At 38.8% G+C, this 20377-nt stretch overlaps 1 protein-coding gene across 2 annotated transcripts in view; it reads left to right on the top strand.

Annotated features, from left to right (window-relative positions):
- The window catches only part of CELF2 (CUGBP Elav-like family member 2), an 835088-nt gene that overhangs the window by 249584 nt on the left and 565127 nt on the right, over positions 1–20377 (top strand). Inside the window, exon 1 of one of the 2 annotated variants that reach the window (XM_058682202.1) lies at positions 17616–17747. The exons of the other annotated variant lie outside the window; for it this stretch is intronic. The gene's annotated coding sequence lies outside the window, so the exon portion shown is untranslated. Of the gene's footprint in view, positions 1–17615; positions 17748–20377 lie in introns of those variants that run through there. 2 annotated transcript variants of the gene reach the window in all.

Raw genomic sequence — 20377 nt, 5'->3', positions numbered from 1 at the left:
TAGTGCTTTCTATCAGCCCTCTGTCATCCCGAGTGTGATAAACATCTTTGCATGAGGAATTATTCAGTAGCACCAAAGGATAGATCCAGTGTCTCATGCGGAATTGTCCCTGAACAGCTCTTTCTGATGCTACCTTATGTTCTCATCCTGGGTAATGTGTTGCTGCCAGGATTCAAAATTAGCAGAAAACTGTCAGCTGTCTGTGAGTTGTTCCTCTCATGTCCCCATTGCTCTTTGTTCTAATGAAGTACACGAGACACGGCAGACAAGGTGGAGTTCATTAGCAGCCGTTTGGAAGGCCTTCAGCGGTGGGGAGGCTCTGCCCATTCTCTGCCCCATCCCACCCCACCACCCAACTCCCTCCCTCTGAATAAATCATGTCAGCACTCTCTCCTCTCTTTCTGGCCCTATCTTGTGTGCTTCCCCACTTGATGGCAAGTTAGATTGGCATAGGAAAGAAGAGGAGGTCATCTGTCACACTGCCTTGTTTTTACGACCTCCAGCCAAGGGCAAAGGGAAATACCCAGCCATAATCTAATTGACCATTTCAAGAAACGAAGTCATGGCTTACAACACATTAAGCAGATCAGATCCTTCCCCTGCTAACAAGCCTCTGATGCCCTCCCATTACACTGAGAATAAAAGGCAAACTCTTTGTATACCCTGCTCAGTTGGGCCATCTCTCCACGCCTCCAACGTCTTCTTATGTCACGCTTACCCACACCAGCTATTCATAGGTGATGTAAAGAAATGGCGTGCTCCCGGTGATGCATGCTCATGGGACTATTGCCGCAGATATTCTGGAATCTACTTTGCACTATGTGTCAAATGCCTTGCTGTACATATCCTTTGACCCAGCAATTCCACTTCTTAGTTTTTATTCTAAAGAGATAATCAGCAATACATAAACAGATAAATGTTCCTTGTTAGACACAATGCAAGGTTCTTTATAGGAATTAAAAGTTGAAAACCATCTCTGTGTCCACCAAAAAAAGAAAAAAATAAATAGGTTAGGTATACTACAAGACATTCATATTTCTGAAGCCATTAAAATTAGACTCTATCTTTAAATGTGGAATATAGGAATTTACCCAAGGGATACAGGAGTGCTGATGCATAGGGGTACTTGTACCCCAATGTTTATAGCAGCACTTTCAACAATAGCCAAATTATGGAAAGGACCTGACTGTCCATCAACTGATGAATGGATAAAGAAGTTGTGGTTTATATATCCAATGGAATACTACTTGGCAGTGAGAAAGAATGAAATATGGCCTTTTGTAGCAACATGGATGAAACTGGAGAGTGTTATGCTAAGTGAAATAAGTCAGGCAAAGGGGGACAGATACTGTATGTTTTCGCTCTTAGTGTGGATCCTTAGAAACTTAACAGAAGACCATGGGGGAGGGGAAAAGGAAGTGCGAAAAAAAAGTTACAGAGAGGGAAGGAGACAAACCATAAGAGACTCTTAAAAAGTGAGAATAAACTGAGGTTTGATGGGGGGGTGGGAGGGAGGGGAAAGTGGGTGATGGGCATTGAGGAGGGCACCTGTTGCAATGAGCACTGGATGTTGTATGGAAACCAATTTGACAATAAATTTCATATTAAATAAATAGATAGATAGATAGATAGATAGATAAATAAATAAATATTTTTTTCATTATGTATTATAAATGCAAACTTTTTTAAAGTTAAGCTTTAAGGGTAAAAATCATGAAACTATGTTCATTACAAAAGTTTGAAATCTTTGGATCTTTAGACAACTAGGGTGAAAATTGTTAAAACAAATATTTTCAAAATTGTTGATATTATGAAGTTAATTAAGGAGTTCTTTCAATGTATAACATTTGAATATTTTATCTTTTCAAGTTTTACATGGATTTAGGTTTCAGACAGAATATAGAGTAAACCAGGATTTAGTAGATTAAATATTTAAACTTAAAACTGAAAGTTTTAGATAGAAGAAAATATATTTCTCAATGGGAGGCATCTCTTTCATGTTTCATGAAGCAGAAAGAAGGAAACTGAAGATGAGACAACTTCAAAGATCATTTCTGTCTCCATCCAAAGTTGTATAACTTTTGTCATTGCTTTTTTAAAAGTCTTATTGAAATTGTATATGTGCATATACATATATATATACAATTATTACAAGATAAAATTCTCTTACCTCTTTATAAAAAATAAGACATTAAATAACAGTCTAAAAAATAAATAAATGTGGAATATATATAGTGACTTCTTTTTAAAGAGTACAGTATGGAAAATGGGGTCTCTAGAGAGGAACTTTATAGTGGAGAAGGCTGAAAAACAGTCCTCAGCCAGGTGACCAACACTGATAACATGTTAATATAAATCATTTTGATAAAAAAAAATAAAAAAATAAAAATAAATAAATCATCTTGATGGTATAGACACTTGATATGTTATAAGAATAGCACTTTGGCTCTGTGCTCTTCCTCCCAAAACCCCATTACCCCAATCTGATCTTGAAAAAAATATCAAATTCCAATAGAAGTGCATCCTACAAAATACCTGACTGGTACTTCTCAAAATTGTCAAGGTCATCAAAAATAAGCAAAATCTGAGAAAACTGTCACAGTCTAGAGAAGCCTAAGGAGACATGACAAGTAAATGCAATTTTTGGCATCCTGAATGGGATCTTAGAGTAGAAAAAGGAAATTAGGTTAAAAAAAAAACCTGAATAAAATATGGACTTTACTTAATAATCATCTGTCAGTATTGGCTCATTAACACATGTACCATACTAATATAAGATGTTAATAGTAGGAAAAACTGAGTGTGAAGTATATGGGAATTCTCTATATTATATTCTCAATTTTTCTGTAAATCTAAAATCCTTATAAAAATTAAAATCTATATAAAAGGGGAAAAAGTGAGATTTTAGGTGTATACAAAATATATACTAGCTTAACTTTAAGTGAAAAAAGCAAATTATCAGATGGAATCGGATTCTAACAAAAAACTATGTATGTGCACGTATATTCACATTTTAATACATGCATATTTACATCCATTGGAAAATTTGGGCAAATGTACATTAACAGATTAACAGTGGAATGACAGATTTTTTTTTCTTTTGCCTGATTTTCTATTTTTTCACAATGATTATTTAAGTATCGAAAAAATTGTGAATTTTATTCAAATCTTCAAATGTTTAGATACACCAATGCTAACCAATGATCAATGCAACCTCCTGAAAACTGTACCATGTGGGAACAAATTTTATTGCACCTTGCATTCTTTTTTTTTTTTTACTTTTTTATTTTGAGATAATCTTAGACTTGCAGAAACGTTATAGAAATAGAAGAGTTCCTAAATACTCATCATCCAGCTTCCCCTAATGTTGACATCATCACCGTAAAATGAGCATAACTGGTAAATTAAATTGATACAAGACTCAACAAAACCATGGACCATATTCGAATTTCACCAGGTTTTCCACTGCTGCCCTTTATCCCTTAGTTTCCTCCCATTTGTGAAGTTCGCTTATTCTTCCCTCATCATGTGTGAATTTGACATTTTTGAAGAGCTCTCGTCAGTTATTTTATAGCATATCCCTCTTTTGGGGTTTGTCTGATGTTTCCTCCTGATCAGAAAGGTTACTCATTTTGGCAAGAACACCGCAGAAATGACGTTGCCCTTCTCGGGGCATCATACTTGGGCCTTCATGAGGCTGATGTGCCCTATTACTGGGGAAGCTGACTTTGATCAGTTGGTTAAGGTGTATCTACTAGATATTTCCACTTCTGAAGTTGCTATTTTTCTCTTGAAATTCCTTATCTTCAAGACTTTGAGACTATGCAGGTATCCTGATTCCTCCTCAAGCCTTTGCACCCTGATTTTAGCATCCACTTTGTGGCTCTTGTCTGCAACACTTATTGCCATGTTATTTGCCCAGTGGTGATTTTTCTATGTCATTCTTTCTATATTTATTAGTTGGAATTCTTAAAAAGACATTCCTTCTCCCTTATTTATCTATTTATATCAGTATGAACTTATGCCATTCTATTACCCAATACTCATTTATTTTTCAATAAAACATATAAAAAGTATAAATATCTCAAATAGTTCCAGACTTTGCCATGAGGAACCTCTTGGGGTTGACTCATTTGTCCTCCAACCATTTGGAGCAATTGCTACTTTATAGAACCACAAGATGTTTCAGGCTCTTATATTTCTCTGCTCCAACTCTGGGACCTACCACGTCTCCAAGGAACCCCTGCTCCCTTTATTGGAAAATAGTGTTTAGAAACCAAAATCTTGACCCAATGTATGCAATTACTACTGAAAAACCACTGCTTATAGGACCTCTGAGAAGATAGAGCTAGTGAAAATATATGTATGTATACCAAACCATCATACCCACAAACAGCTATTTTTCTATTGCCATCTGTTTGCATAGATAGATAGATAGATAGATAGATAGATAGACAGACTCTAATCCACACCCCACAGGTTCTTTTTCACCTTCCTTGTTTATAGCTTCTTTCTGTAACAGTGAAGAACCTAGTTCTCGTTATGTACAATGCATTTACTTATTTATTCAACCCTAATATACATATAAAGTAGTCTCAGAATGTATAGCCCATACCCTGAAACAAATTTAATAATTGGATTTGTATACAGATATGTGTGTGTGTGTGTGTGTGTGTGTGTGTGTGTGTGTGTGTGTGTTGTCTTTGGATTTACACCATTTAATCATAATATTGTTTCCTAAAGTTATTTTGGTTAGTTTTTCTCTCCACTCCCCCTTCAGTGTGGTTCTGTCACCAATTCATAATACATTTTATGTTAACTTGGTATTGTTAGTATTTCATTGTGAGGTTTCCACATGTCTTGTTTTCTTATTCTTGATTTTCTTGACTAGGTAAAAAAAAACTGTGGTTCTAAGAGTGAGAGCTATCCAAATGGGTATACTCAGAAAAGTGTGTCAGTCCCTCCTTATCAAACCCCCTGTATCCCCATTCTCCTCACCCTTTCCCACCCACCCTCTGTTGGGAAACCAGTCTCTTCAGTTTCTGTTTATCTTTCCTATATTTCCTTTGCACGAATAAGCAAATACTTGTGCGTTTTCTTACATGAAGGTGGCATACTATAGATTCTAGTTTGCATTTTGTTTTTTCCACTTAACAATATATTCTGGAAATTTATTTTCTACAGTTGTATGCTATGCTATTGTGTGGCTATACACTAGTTTATTCGGTGATCCTCCTATTTGTGCGTATTTAGGTTTTTTCCAATGTTTTGCAATTACAAGCAATGCTATAAGGAATAATCACATGCATATGTATTTGCATATTGTTTTAGGTTTATCTTCCTAGAAAGTGAAACCCCTGTGTCAAAAAATAAGTGCATATGTAGCTTTGATAGATATTGCCAAATATCTCTTAGACTTTTTTTTTATCAGTCTGCATTCCTAGTTGGAATGTGTGACAACAGGCTATGTTATTATATTTTTTAGTCTTTGCTAATTTGATAGGTGAGAAACACATCAGACTTGTTTTTCATTAAAATTTAATTCAAAATTTAAGATTACACTCTAACCATACTGTTTTTCCATATGTGTAAGGACATTTTCATATGTGTTTCATGAATTATCTGTTTGAATCTTTTCCCATTTTTCTACTGTGTTTTTGATCCTTTGTCTCTCAAGTTTTTAAAAGTTCTTTATGTATTAGGGACCTCAGCCCTTTGTCTATGATATATGTTGCAAATATTGTCTCCCGGTTTATCAGTTGTCTTTTGATATTATTTATATGAGGTTTTTATCATGTAAAATATTCTCATTGTTATGTAGTCAGATGTATCAATCTTTTATTACCTCTTGATTTTAAGACATCATTGACAAGTCTTTCTCAAGGATAAGGAGAAATTCACTTCTCTCTGTGCTTGTATGGTTTCAGTCTTACAGTTAAATCCTTTTTTTTTTTTAATGTTTCTTTATTTATTTTGAGAGAGACAGAGAGTGCACAAGCTTGGGAGCGGCAGAGAGAGAGAGAGAGAGAGAGAGAGAGAGAGAGAGAGAGAATCTCAAGCAGGCTTCCTGCCATCAGCACAGAGCCCGGTGCAGGACTTGATCTCATGAGCCGTTAGATCATGACCTGAGCTGAAATCAAGAGTCAGACGCTTAACTGACTGAGCCACCCGGGCACGCCTGAATCTTCCACTTGGATCCTTAATCAACTAACATTTACTTCTGTGTATGGCCACACACCCCTTTCTCCACCATCTCTTTACAAGAACATTGTCACTCAGGTAGAGTCAACTTGGAGTAAATCAGGTTAGCCAAAAGATGTAGCCTTAAGTCATCCCATGGAGAAAGAGAGAAGCTTCCATTGAAATGGCAAGGGCGACCATCAGTGTGTGTCATGGCTTCCAGAATGGCTTGGTGTCTACCTGCCAGTGTAGCTTTGTCTCTGCATGACTAGGGCAGTGCTCCCTGCCCTGGCCAGGGTCTTCCACCTCACTGGGAATGTACACTAAGACTACTTGCATTTGCTCCTTCATACTTTGTCAGTATCTACTATGTGCCCAGGACTGTTTCCATTTCTGGGTAAATGGGGAAGACAATAGCCTTGGTTCTTATGGGGTTCTTCTCCTGGTTTAGAAAATATTTCCACAGTCCATATATCCCTCTGAGCCCATAATAGACTTAATCTTTCCCAAAAAAAAGTTCCTCCGACTTGGAAGGTACCCAAAGACGTTCCTTGTGATACAGCGTGTGAAAGCAGCTGTCTGTCTCCACTGGAATAAGTGGTGGTCTTTAGAAGCAAAGCAAGCTTCGTTAGACTAGGAGAAATTGGAGCGTTTTTGATGAAAAACTAAAATGACAAGTTACAGGTTACACACAATAATACACTCTTTCTGCAGAGTGTTTCATGCCATGCAGCTAGATAAAGGACTGTGCTTAGAAAAACTGAGAATAGCTCTAATCTCTAAATGGCTACATATAGTTGGGTCTTTCTCACCCCTGATGAGAAGACACCATCTGTGCAAACTCACATTTGAGGATTCCCTCACTGACAGGCAACTTCTAAGTGCAAGAAATTTTTTAATTGGAAAATACTGCTGTTCCATTTTGTCTATTTCCCACTCATTTATTTAATGCAAAAACAGCATCTTTGTCTTAGTGATGTTTCATTCCTGTTGTTTATTCTAAAATGAAATCTTAATCCTCTTTGTGACATCTTAACCCATTGTGGTTGCTATGGAAACAATTAGACTATCACACAGAAAGGATAATTACCTTTGGTTGGGTACCATCCAGACCACATAAGCTCTTTATTTATTTTTTTAAGTGGTGGCAGTGGGGGGCAGAATGATAGAGGGAGAGAGAATCTTAAGCAGGCTCCAAGCTCAGCACAGAGCCCAACACAGGGCTCGATCTTATGACCCTGGGATCATGACCTGAGCTAAAATCAAGATTCAGATGCTCAACTGACTGAGCCACCCAGGTGCCCCCCCGATAAACTCTTAAAGACACTATTTAAGGCAAATGTTCCAATGAGATATAGATATAGATATAGATATAGATATAGATATAGATATAGACTAGTCCCCCTTTTATCCATGGAGGATATATTCCGAGACTCCCAGTGGATGCCTGAAATGACGAAAAATACCAAACCCCATATATACTATGTTTTTTTCATACACATACATACCTATGATAAAGTTTAATTTATAAACCAGGCACAGTAAGAGATCAAAACAGTAACTAATAATAAGAACAATTTAAACAATATACTGTAATACAAGCTATGTGGTGTCTCCCTCACTCAAAATACCTAATTGTACTGTATTCACCTGTGTTATGAAGTGCATAATGATAAAATGCCCACGTGATGAAATGAAGCAAAGCGAATGATGTAGGCATTGTGATACAGCATTAGGCTACCAGTGACCTTCTGACCATATGTCAGAAGGAGGGTCATCTGCTTTAAGACCACCGTTGACCAGGGATAACCAAAACCCTGGAAAGCAAAATGGGGGCTCTGGGGGCCCACCGTAAGTGAAATGACTCCAGTTCAGCATCCTTCACCATCTTTGATAGTTCCAAGATGTGAAAGATAGAGGCAAAGTTTTTCTCATATCCTTTTCCTTCTTCACACCAATGTGTTATACATGCATTTTTTAAAAATCCATTTGTTCTTAAGCGAATGTTTTCCAAATAAGTTGGTAAGACAGTTTTACAAATATCTGAAGCAGTGAAAATGATCCAAAAGTGCTCAAAGAAACTCTAAAATCTCAAGTCCATATAAAGAAGTACAAATGTTACTAACTCACTCTGCCACCTGTATCACGAGAAAAGCATTAGAAGTCACGATCACTTCTAAACACCTATTTTCTCTCCTATTGAGTTTTGAAAAGATCAGTGTTATTTTGCACCTTAAATCATTCAGATGCATATAATTTCAGTGCCTGGAGATGTTAGGCAGAATGATTCACATTTGCAAAAACAAGGAGAAATCTTTTGGTCATAAATTAGCAGTAATAGTACATGCAATTTAGTACTTCTTTATATTAGTGCAGTTCCAAAGTGTCTAAAGAGTACTTTTACAGAGAAATTCCCTATGGTATCTACTGGTTCCCAATTAAGGAAAAGTTGACACCAGTGCTTGTATTGATCCTATGCCATCACAGACATCTCTAGCATTTGTGTGACCCACCACTGTGGGTGTCACATACACCTCATCCCATCCAACCAAGCATGCCCCACCCTCCATGTCAATTACCAAAAGCCTGTGTGATGAAAAGACATTGCATATTCTTACTTCAAAATATGTATTTATATGTTTGCCTATTACACTAGAAAAATTGTTCTCTTTTTTCAGCAAGCACTTATTGAGTATCTAACATGAGTTGGGCCCTTTCCAATCTGACATTAAATTGGCCAATACTGCCATTAATTTTTCCCCCTCATGTTATGACTGCAGGATCAAGATTTTTTAAGTCACAGAGAGGCTCTGTGTGAAGAAGAGGAATCTTTTCCTGCCTACATCCACTCTCTACCTAAATTGAAAGCCAGTGAGCAACCTTCCCTGTTTCCATCTTGCCAACCTTTCCTGGCACATGGGGTTCACACACGAGGTTTTCAAAACAGCCCATGCATGGCCAGCCTTCCTAGACATCACCAGAACATCAAGGCTCAGAAAAGTCAACTCACAGACATGAATATTAGTTTATTCCTGTGGGAAAAGCTCCTTCCCTAAAAGATATGCGGAAGGTGCTTGTTGTCAAATCCGTCAAAACTATGCCATGTAAAGCTATAGGGGGAAAAAACACCTCTGATAAAAACTGAAGAGACATTTGCAAAGAGGCCTGTTTCATGGACATGGCCTACTTGTGGTTCTTTTTCCCATCATCACTCAGCAAGCAAGAAGTTAGAGAACTAGAAATGGAAGTCATGTGTGCACAATAACATTCTATTGGTCAAAACTGCTGCTTCAGCACCTGGATTTCTCACTAAATTATTTTCCTTTCTTGGCCCCTATCTCATTTTATAGTTTTCAAGGCAATTTCCTAGTCCATGTGAATTTGTTCAGTCTCTTCTCCTGGATCCATGTAAACATTTTCACATGTCCCTCCAAAATTCTTCCCTTCGTCCGCACCCCTACGGAGCTCTCTTTGAAGTGGAGAACTTGGCAGATCCTTTCTCCGAAAAGCAGCAGGCTTCATCCTGGGGGTTTGAGATGTGTGTTGTGTTTAACCTCCTCCTAACTGGCCTGCTTGCCAATAGTTAGTATAATCTTAAACCAGTTCCATTTTCCTCCAGCGGATCCATCTATCCCCACATAGACCACCTACCTTCATTCTGCTTCACTACTTGTGGATATTTTTTTCTGCGGGTGTCCCTCGGATGGAAGATGACCTCTCTAAAAAGACCATGGAACTAGCCCAGCATCAGTATTCCCTATCTCTGAGCTTGATGTAGCTATCTTTGGGTAAGTTGCATACTCCCTGGTAATTTCTCAATGTTTCTGCACTTGAACAAGGCTGATCATCTGTTCTTCCCATCTATCGTGTGCTACTAGGAGGGTCAGCCATTTTTTAACGTAGTCTGCATCATGTTGATATTCTTTCCTGCCTGTCATTTGGACTTGGTGACATAAGAGACGCAAACGAACATTCTAAAAGATAGTGTCCCTATTTTACATTTTTGCCTGATTAGTAATTCCCCAAACTGCTTGGCTGCTGTCTGTCTCATTTCTCATTTTAATTAGATGGCCAGTCCGGGGCGTGAATCCTTGAGTCGCCTAAATCTTCACCATTCATCTAAGGCAAATCAGCTGCCTTTCCTTTCACAGCTTTCATTCACTGTCTTATTTTTAAATCTTGCAGCAGGATTTCTTATTATGAAAACCGAATAGTCTGTATTCTTTGAGGGCAACAAGTAAATCTGCAGAAAACCAGGATAACAGAGAACGTGGACAATATTGGCACAGTCTTTAAAAACCAGATGTTTAATGTTCAATTATGCATTTATTTGGCAAAATGTGCTATAGTTGCTCTCTTTGCGTATGGAGAATTTAAGAATTTCACTAGTGCTGGCAGCCTCTTGGAAAGAGGCTGTGTCAAATAAGGCTCAGCCAAAAAAGAGACCTAGATTTGGGATTGATTAGCCATCTGATAGAGTTCTAAATCAAAACTTTTTGAAGTGAATTATTTTAACTTTAGCTTCTGAATGAGGCTAGACCCCATAAATAAGTTTCAATGTGTATTGTTTTTTGTTTTTGTTTTTCAGTGTTTATTTATTTTTGAGACACAGAGAGAGGCAGAGCACGAGCTGGGAGGGGCAGAGAGAGAGCGAGACACAGAATCCGAAGCAGGCTCCAGGCTCTGAGCTGTCAGCACAGAGCCCGACGCGGGGCTCGAACTCACGAACCTTGTGATCATGAGCTGAGGACGCTTAACTAACTGAGCCACCCAGGCGCCCCTCTGATGCATGTTGTAAGAGAGAATCCTCACTCTCCTTCCACCATCTCTGTGCTGAACACTGAACAGAGACCAGCAATCTCTGTGAGGTGGTTCCTTGATTTTCTTAAACCTGTTACTAAATCTCTTAGGCCTCAAAACTGGCGATTTGGATCATATGATGTTGGTCTTAGAGTTGCTGTTCTTAATAAGCATTAATAAAATAATTACATTACTAAATGATTACAATAATGATTTCAATATCTCAAGCGCAGCAAAGTGGAAAACTGCCCTGTCACCACCTAGCCATGTCCCTTAGTAGGATTGTGAGCCTAACCTTGGCTCCGCAGTAGGGCCAGGTGCACAGTGAGAAACGTAAGACAAGTATGAGACGAAAAGTAGGAGACAAGTCACGTTCCTGTCTAAGGGACAGCTGGATGGCATCGGAGTGCCACACCGCCAGAGAATACAATGCACCTTGCAGAAAGAGCTTAGAAACCATTTGTTGAACTTACAAAACGGTGATCTAGATTTTTTTTCAAGGATAGAATTCTTTCAGGGAGCTTTGGAAAAATAAGCTAAAGTAGTTGCTGGTGTTGCCCAACTAGGAGAAGATCCATCCTTTGGGAGCCTGGTGGACCTATAGATGGAGACTGTTCTAAGTTATCCCCAAACCACCCCGGAGTGATGGATCCTGTAGTCATGTCTATCCCTGCAACTACCCCTGAAGGGTCCACTCTGTGCCACGCACTGTGCTAGGCATGGAATCAAACCCTATAAATAAAATAGATGGTATGGCCCTTGCTTTTCTGTGGCTTTCATCTAGTGAGAGAGACAAAGGAAAACCAAAAATAAGATTATAAATCATGGTCAGTGCAGTGAGGAAAATAAGAAAGGCACATTGATAGAGAGTGATGGGTGTTGTAGAAGGTGGGATATGTCCAGACCTGAAGTATAAGAAGAATACAGCTTTGTGAAGGGCCCCAGGGAAGGGGGAGACAGATCCAGAACAGAAAGGGACAGTGTACGTGGATTCCCTGAGGACGACAAACATCGGAATCGTCACAGAGCCTACGAGAGGACCTGTGTCGGGACAAATCAGGCAGTGACTTGTTAACCCTTAAAAGGAATCTGAGTTTGTATTTTATGAAAATGCTCGGTGCAGGGGCGCCTCAGTGGCTCAGTCGGTTGAGTGTCCGACTTCAGCTCAGGTCATGATCTCATGGTTTGTGAGTTCAAGCCCCACACTGGGCTGTCACTTGCTGTCAGCACAGAGCCCACTTTGGATCCTCTGTCCCTCTGTCTCTCTCTCTCTCTCTCTCTCTGTCCCTCCCCTGCTCATGCCCTCTCTCTCAAAAGTAGATAAATATTTATTTTAAGAATATAAAAATAAAATAAAATGCTCAGTGCAAAAGGCTGCAAATGAATTTTTTAAAAATGTCAGTATGAAAGAGATCAGTGGTGGAGGTGGGACGACCGGAGAGAAGGGCTCACCGTGAGCTGGTGGTAGCTTGGGCCAGGGTACTTAGTGGCCGCAGCGACGACAGAAGATGGGTTGGAAGTGACGATTCTGTAGAGAAAGCGACAGAACTTGCTGCATGGGGTGAGGGAGACAAGCATGTCGGGGATGATTCCCAGCTTTCTGGGAAAGTTTTGACAAAACGTGTGAATCATGGCCCAGTTTGCTGAGATGGGGAAGAGGGAGAGAGAGACACAAAGGGTGTTATGTTTGGTTTATGAGAGATTCGTGGCAGTTATTAAGAGTTCAGCATATGGACATTGTTAAGTTTGAAGCACCTGTAAGATAAGCAAGCGAAATGTCCAACAGATTCTTGGATATTCTGTTTACAAGGATTTGGTGCCTATCTACTCTGTGTCATGCACTGTTCCATTATGAAAGAAGGTAAGTGATTCTGGATCTTTTGGGAAGTTTGGGCTGGATATAAAATCAGCTTGCAGCTGCTCTGGGGGCTGGCTTCCTTACAGAGGGCACGTTGCCTTCCCCTGCCAGGAGACATGAGACACATCATGACAAGCTGACAGTTACTCAGTGCTCCCAAAGAAGGAAATGAATTACAGCTTCACGTACTATCCATCAAACTGTGGATTAAATGGCCCCCAAAGGACCGGAATCAGTCAACAATGTTTACTAATAGTCAGTGTGCAGGGGCACCTGGGTGGCTCAGTTGGTTAGGCGTCTGACTTCGGCTCAAGTCATGACCTCGGGGTTTGTGGGCTTGAGCCCCACAACGGGCTCTGTGCTGACAGCTCGGAGCCTGGAGCCTGCTTCTCTCTGCCCCTCCCCCCCACACGCCCTCTCTCCCTTTCTCTGTCTTTCTCAAAAATAAACAAACTTTTAAAAAAATTTTAATTAGTGTGCAAAGATTATTACCATTTATTTATAATAGCAAGATATTGATACAATCTACATGTCTAACACAGAAGAAAAGGAATGTTTATTCACCTAAAGGAATGTTAAGCAGTCATTGCAAATAATAGTTTTGAGGAATATTTAATGACGTGACATAATATTTAAAATGTCTAAGTGAAAAATAGGCCACTAGGGCATACTGATAGGATGATCCTAGTTTTCTTTAAAGACTGAGAGTAATATATGCATTTAAAAAAAAAAAGACAAAGGAAATTAGTAAATAATATAAATTATGGCTATCAATAGGTGACATAACTTAAAGTGACTTTCATATTTTCTCTCTGCTTTTAAGTATTTGTAAATGTCTTATAGTGAGCCTCCCCTACAGTTCTAAATTAAAGATGAGGGTAATTCCCTACAAGAAAAGGCGGCCTGAAAGGAGTGTTGGGGAATTAGGAAGAACATGTAGACATGACCCCTACCCCTAAGTTAAATGTATAAAATGGATCCATGAAAACCAGGGCCATTACTTTCTCTTAAGTCACTGAAAAGATCAGTATGTTTATTATTTATAGCCAGTGTATCCCATGGACAGGCTTGTGGGAAAAATGTGCAAGAGTGTGGAGAGATACTCCGAACAAAGGCGGGCAAACAAGACCAGGAAAATTGTTATTGTTAACTAACATTTATTGCACATTTATCAGACACTCAAGTATTTTACGTTTGAGAATGACAATTGCGGAATGTTAAATTTATACTGGATTAATTTGGGTTAAATACTATTTCTTTCCCTTTCAGCCCTCTGGTATAAAATCAGAAATTGGGAAACTTTAATTACTAAACAAATACATCCATGCCAATATGTATGTGCCCATGTATGTGTGTTCCGTCTTCATATAACGTTAATTAAGTAAGATAAAGTTAAAATTTAATTAAAACTTTGTCACTAACTCTAGCCCCAGTGATAAGGTGAAAGAATATAATGGTTGTCACCTGTCTGTTGATTTATCATTAATTAAAGCTCAGCTGGTAAAGTCGTCCTTGAACTGAAGTGGGAGACACCGTTCAGATATAGTTGCCATGGGTGCGGATAGTGAGGTCCCCAGAGTCACCAAATCTGTTCCATTCTTATTCCAATTTAGATACTAGCATCTGTAAAATCCAAATCCCTTTGTTAAAGCAGATATAAAGACCTACAAAAATAACAAACGTCACTTCTCAAAATAATTGTTTCAGGATTTCAAAATGGTTTAGAGATGTCTAGAAATCCCTGAATATTCCTTACGCTCTTAAATAGAACCCAGTAGGCTTAAGATCCCATTGTGCTAACAATATCTCCTTCTCTGAGAAATACCGGAGGGTCGGTCTTGTGGCAAATCTTTCCGTAATCTTGGTTTGGGGGTCTGTTATAAATCAGATCTTCGGGTAGCCCCTCCCCCTATCCTTTTGTTTAAAACTAAGTGTCACCACCACCTTACAAACAATTGCATGAAATGGAGTGACTGTCTGCTGTGTTCATGAGGGTGTTTGCTTTAGAAAGCAAGGTTAGCGCACTCTTGTCTGGAGGTAGAGGAGAGTCAACGTTCTGAAAAGTACAAGAACAAAATCCCAAGTCAGCTATTGATCCACTTCTGAGGCAGAATGAAGTTTGCCTCGAGAGGAACAGAATTATAATGTAACTCCTTCAGGGCAAAATGGACCACCATCAACAAAGCCATTATACACATCAGCCACTTTGTAATTCCATCCAGATGGTGCCTTTTGCCTTTTTTTCTTCCAAGGTTCCTTTGAATAGAGAGAGCTTCATGCTGATGAGGCAAAGCATTGTACTCCATCTTAACATTGATCAGTCAGATCACCTCGCCTTGGGGCTGTAGATTTCATGACTAAGCTTTATTAGTTATTACCCCGTGCTCCCAGAGGAGTAAGGTGAAAACAGAGATGAATTAGCACAAATCTTGTATTGGTTTTGGGAACAATAAGTTTACTATTCTGCTTTAATGAGTTTGACTTAAGTGTATTTGTGAAATATATCATATTTCCAGTTTGTGAGTGGAAATTTTTAAAAAATTGAGTGAGAAGTTAAATGCTCCAGTGTGGTTTCCAACACTAATGTATTCATTTGTTGCCAAACACGCCTGACCCCCTGTTGTTTGATTACAAAGTTTAAAATGCATTCCCAAGCCGAATAGGCCAATAACCTTTCTGCAAAAAGATGTGCGTGTAACAACAAATTATGACCTGCTTAGGTCACTGAATTGATGAAGGTGAGGTTTTACCTAACCTACTGATGTGCTACCTAAAAACACACAAGCGGGTGCAGAGAAGTGTTTTCCGGCATTTACAACAGGGCACGCATCAAGTCCAAATCCTGGTCCCACTTGGCTTGTACTCCTCGTGGGAGAGAGTCTGTCCTGTAATCCAGCCCACGGATACTCTCCGAAACTTTTCTGGCACTATCAACAATTGCTAATCTATTCATCACATTGTGGAATATTCTTTGCACTCGAACATGTCACAAGGAACATGTGCACAGCAAGAGGTCTTAAATAAAGTTGGTTCTAGAAATATAGCGTGGCAGGAGTGAGCTGCTTTGGTATTTCTTTATGTTTCAAGAGATTTCTGGACATCTAAAAGAATTTAGGCTATATAATTTACTGATATTACCCAAGGGGAAAAAGTGCTGGCAGCACAAATATTTCTACCATGATAGCATTAAAAATGAAATACTGAGAGGCTCCTGGGTGGCTCAGTCAGTATCACTATTAAGTATCTGGCTCTTGATTTTGGCTCAAGTCATGATCTCACACTTCATGGGTCCGAGCCCCCACATTGGGCTTTGTGCTAACAGCACAGAGCCTGCTTGGGATTCTGTCTCTCTGTCTCTCTGTCTCTCTGTCTCTCTCTCTCTCTCTGCCCCACCCCTGCTGGTGTGCTGTTTCTGTCTCTCTCAAAATAAATAGATAAACCTTGAAAGATGGGGGGGGGGGGAATGAAATACCAAGTCTCAGAATTATTCTAGTGGTAATCCCTGACTCAGGAGAATCCTAGTTCACATATTCACAAACCAATATGTGAATATGTTTACATGTGTTTGAATTGTCCACAAACATTACATCATGTACCTAAAGCCAGTGATTTTCAACTGATGTGGCCCATTAGCGAGTGACATGAAATCAGTGTTATGGGTTATAACCTTCCCTTGTTTATTTTTCAACGAAAGATACTATTACGATAAAAAAATTCTGAGTCCATCTCCTATTAAAAAGGCAAGTATGGGTTAGTGAAATGTTTGTTTCAGTTAGTGTGTATTTAGTGGGTTTTATATTGTGTCACAACGTGAAATAAAATTTAAAGCCAATATCGTAGGAAGTTTATGTTCTTTTATTAATAAAGGGTCACACTTTTTAAAATTCTTTACTAAATAAAGGATTCTAATTTCCAAAGCTCTGTGTGTGTACATTTGCACACATAAGCAAAGGCCAGGAGAGTGGGTGGGTTTTTACCTATCCGTGTGTGGGGGGTGAGGGTAGGTGGGTGCTATGCGATTCTACAACAGAAAGAGTAATTCACACAAAAATAAACATTTTACCACAGAGTTCCAAATGTCTCCACCATTTCTTCCAATCCTATCCACTTAGAGGTAGTAAAACACCCTGGTAATGTTATGGGAATTTGCTAACAAACAGCGCCTTCCGAAAAGCGAGCCCACTCCCCAAAATGAAATGTGGCCAACCATTGGAAAGCACACCACGTGACTGATTATAGCTTTTATTCCTGGGCAGCTGAACAAGAATAGCATTTTTCTTTCTTATATAAAGAAATTCGCAAGTCTTTTGGAAAGACTCCTAGGATGAGCGGTTGACTTTTGAAATTATAAATTCTTTGTGATATCCCTACCTTGGGGACATGGTCCCATGCCTCTGACTTCCCAAATTTAAAGTAAAGTTAACGTAATGGACTGTACAGAGAACACAGGGGCTCCCTGAGGTCATAGAAACAATTCCAGAGCAAAACTTAGGGCATCTAGGAAACAGACCACACTGTTTAACGCGGTTGCTTAATTTGTGTTTTCAATGTACATTTATAGGTAAGGGTTTATTGTCAACAGGATGTTCTCCGGATCAAATGCATGGATGTAATTAAATTGCTGCCTGTTGAGACATGTTTTATAGCTCTTATTAGAAGTAAATATAAATAAAGGTTGTTTGGAGATTTGTGCTTTCTTTTTAACACTTAACTTGAAAAACATTTTAAATTAACCATTTCAGTGATGAGGCAGTACTCTTACTCATGTTTCTTTAAGGTCCTAGAGGAAAACTGAAGACACCAGACCCGCTTCAAGAGAGAAACACGAGTACGCATAATCACAAGGCAGTGGCTTCACAGAGAACTCTGCCGTCTCAGAATTTGACGATATAGGAGCGCCTGGTCTCAGGTCTATTTTTGTTGCTCATGGGTTTAAGTCCAGATTCTGTGGCTTCTTTTCTTACCCTTCAACCATCTTGCCAAACATAGTCTCCTGCCACATTCCAGCACAAGCCCTGTTTGCAGATTCGAATTCCACTCGTCTTTGAAGCCCCACACGAGTGTCTCTGTCATTCCCAAGCCTCTGCTAGTTCCCAAAGCCTTAAATTATGCCGTCCTGAGTTTCTGAACCACAAACCATCTGCTTCAATCAGTTCCCAATAAGACTTTACTTCATGTGTCGCGTTAGTTACTACGGTGTTTTAAAACTTAGATGCTTTCTTTCCCTAAATGGATTATTTGCTTCCTGTGAACACAGACCATCTTCTCTGGGTTCAGAAATGACGTTAACCAGTCACTTCAAATTTATTTCAAGGTCATGTATACAAAAGACCAATACTAGGATGAAAACTTACGAGAGAAATGAAGAAAAAATCAGAAGCAATAAAATAGAGGTATAAAATCTCAAAATGTCATAAAAATCTTCATATTAGGACATATGAAGAATTAGTAGGCAATTAGCAGGTAATTAATACAACTACTGATCATTTTCAGCAGATATGTGAACTTGGAGCATGGATTTTGTCCTTATTCATGTTCATCTTCTATTGCACCCTCTTCCTAGTTACTAATTGTCCAATTATTCAGGTAATAACAGGTATTATTTAAGATGACTCTGGGTGAAAGTAACAGAAAACCCAATCAAATTGGCTTCGACGATAAGGGAATTAATTAATTGGCTTAAATCACTGGAAATCCGGAGGTAGGATAGGCTTCATGATTTGCCTTAATCTCCTGGCACTGCTTCATTTTCCTGCAATTCATTTGGTTCTACCTTCTTGTGTCTGCTAGCTTTCTCCTCTGACTGGTCTTGAGATAGAGCAATAGTTCTACACCCAATGCACAGGACAAATTGGCTGAAGGGAAAAGAAAAGGAGACGTTTTTGGAACCTTTCCCAGGACAGCAGGAAAGAGCTCTCCTAAGATGGTCCTGCATGTGATGTCCATGAGCCATTGTGCCAAATTCCATCACGTGGCCCCTCCTACAAACTTAACCAGACCAGTCACACTCACTCTTGGAGCCGTAGGTTTCAACTCACCTCAGACACCTGAGTCTGGAAAGGAAGAAGGTACTCCAACAAATCTGGGGTTCTTTGGGGAAAAAGAAATGAGAGAAATGATGCTAGGTAGGCAACTGACAACAACCACTACGACAACTTTTCAAAGAAACCTTTCTTCCCCAGGAGAACCAAAGGCTCTAATGCTCATCTCTCTGTTGTTCAATATCAATGAGTGTTGGCTCAGTTAAATATAAAATGCTCCCTGGGCAAAGAGTCTATTTCCCACAATAATTTTACAGATATATTATTGGGAAAAGCTAGTAAATATTTACTTAAGAAGAGTCCCTTTCATATAACATCAAGAATAATTTTTTTCTCTGTATCCTGCATTCCTAAAATAGTGCCAGAAACCTGGTCATTCACCAAAAAATACTGATGCTGTTTCTTTCCACTTTTATGTAGTTTCTTTTGGAAAAGAAAGCTATACTTCTCAGGTCATTTAATATTCTGATGCAGAAGGTCTTTCGAAGGTGCTCAGTCTATATTTAAAAGTATTTAAGAAAATTTGGCTCATTTAAGAAAATTTAGCTCACTGATTACTGATGATGGTAGTTATCTCACTATTGCCATGATAGAGTTTGGTAGTAAGGAAATTTTGTTTTCATCATTTCACTCATAAGGAATACAATAAGAAAATACCTCTGCTCATAAGCTAATATCTAATAGACCCATTATGAGACATTTGGGATGGAGTCATTGTATTCGGGGTAGAGGTTTTTTTTTTCCTCCTGAAAATAATAGTGCCCTCATAGTTTTCAGCTAGAAAATTTATTTTGACTTCTCCTAAAGTAATATTATATTAAATCTTGATTTATAAAATCCATATAATATCACATAGGTTTGTTTTATAATTGTTGAGTCATTTTTCACTGAACATCAGTGAAAAAGGTACCAATCTCAAAGGAAGTAGATTTCTATTGAATATCTCTCTATGATTTGTTAACTTTCAATGGCTCAGTGGTATTGATTCAATTACATTAACCGGTGGTAATAATGATACCTTTATTGATCCTTTCATTTTTTCCTTTTCTTGAACTACCACTTTCCTAAGATTCATTCATGATTGGTAATTTTCTAAGAATCATCATCCTAGAACAGCGTGAATATCAAGAACCTATAAATCAGACTGACTTAAAGAATCAGTAGTTTTGCTGGGGTGCCTAGGTGGTTCAGTCAGTTAAGTGTCAGACTTCAACTCAGGTCATGATCTTGTGGTTTCATGGGTTCGAGCCCCACATTGGGTTCTCTTCTGTCAACACACAGCCCACTCTGGACCCTCTATCTCCCTCTCTCTTTCTGCACCTCCCCCACTTGTGTGCATGCTCTCTCTCTCTCTCTCTCTCTCTCTCTCAAAGATAAATAAAAACATTTTAAAAAGATCAATAGTTCTGCTAGTCACTAGACAAAAGGTCAGCATCTGTAATAAAAAAAACTATGAATTCATTAAATTCAACAATGACAACAAATACACATGCAGATA

This window comes from Neofelis nebulosa, chromosome 8 (genome assembly GCF_028018385.1).
Source record: "Neofelis nebulosa isolate mNeoNeb1 chromosome 8, mNeoNeb1.pri, whole genome shotgun sequence".
NCBI lineage: Eukaryota > Metazoa > Chordata > Mammalia > Carnivora > Felidae > Neofelis > Neofelis nebulosa.
The sequence above is the reverse complement of the archived record's forward strand: the minus strand, read 5'-3'. Positions and strand labels throughout refer to the sequence as shown.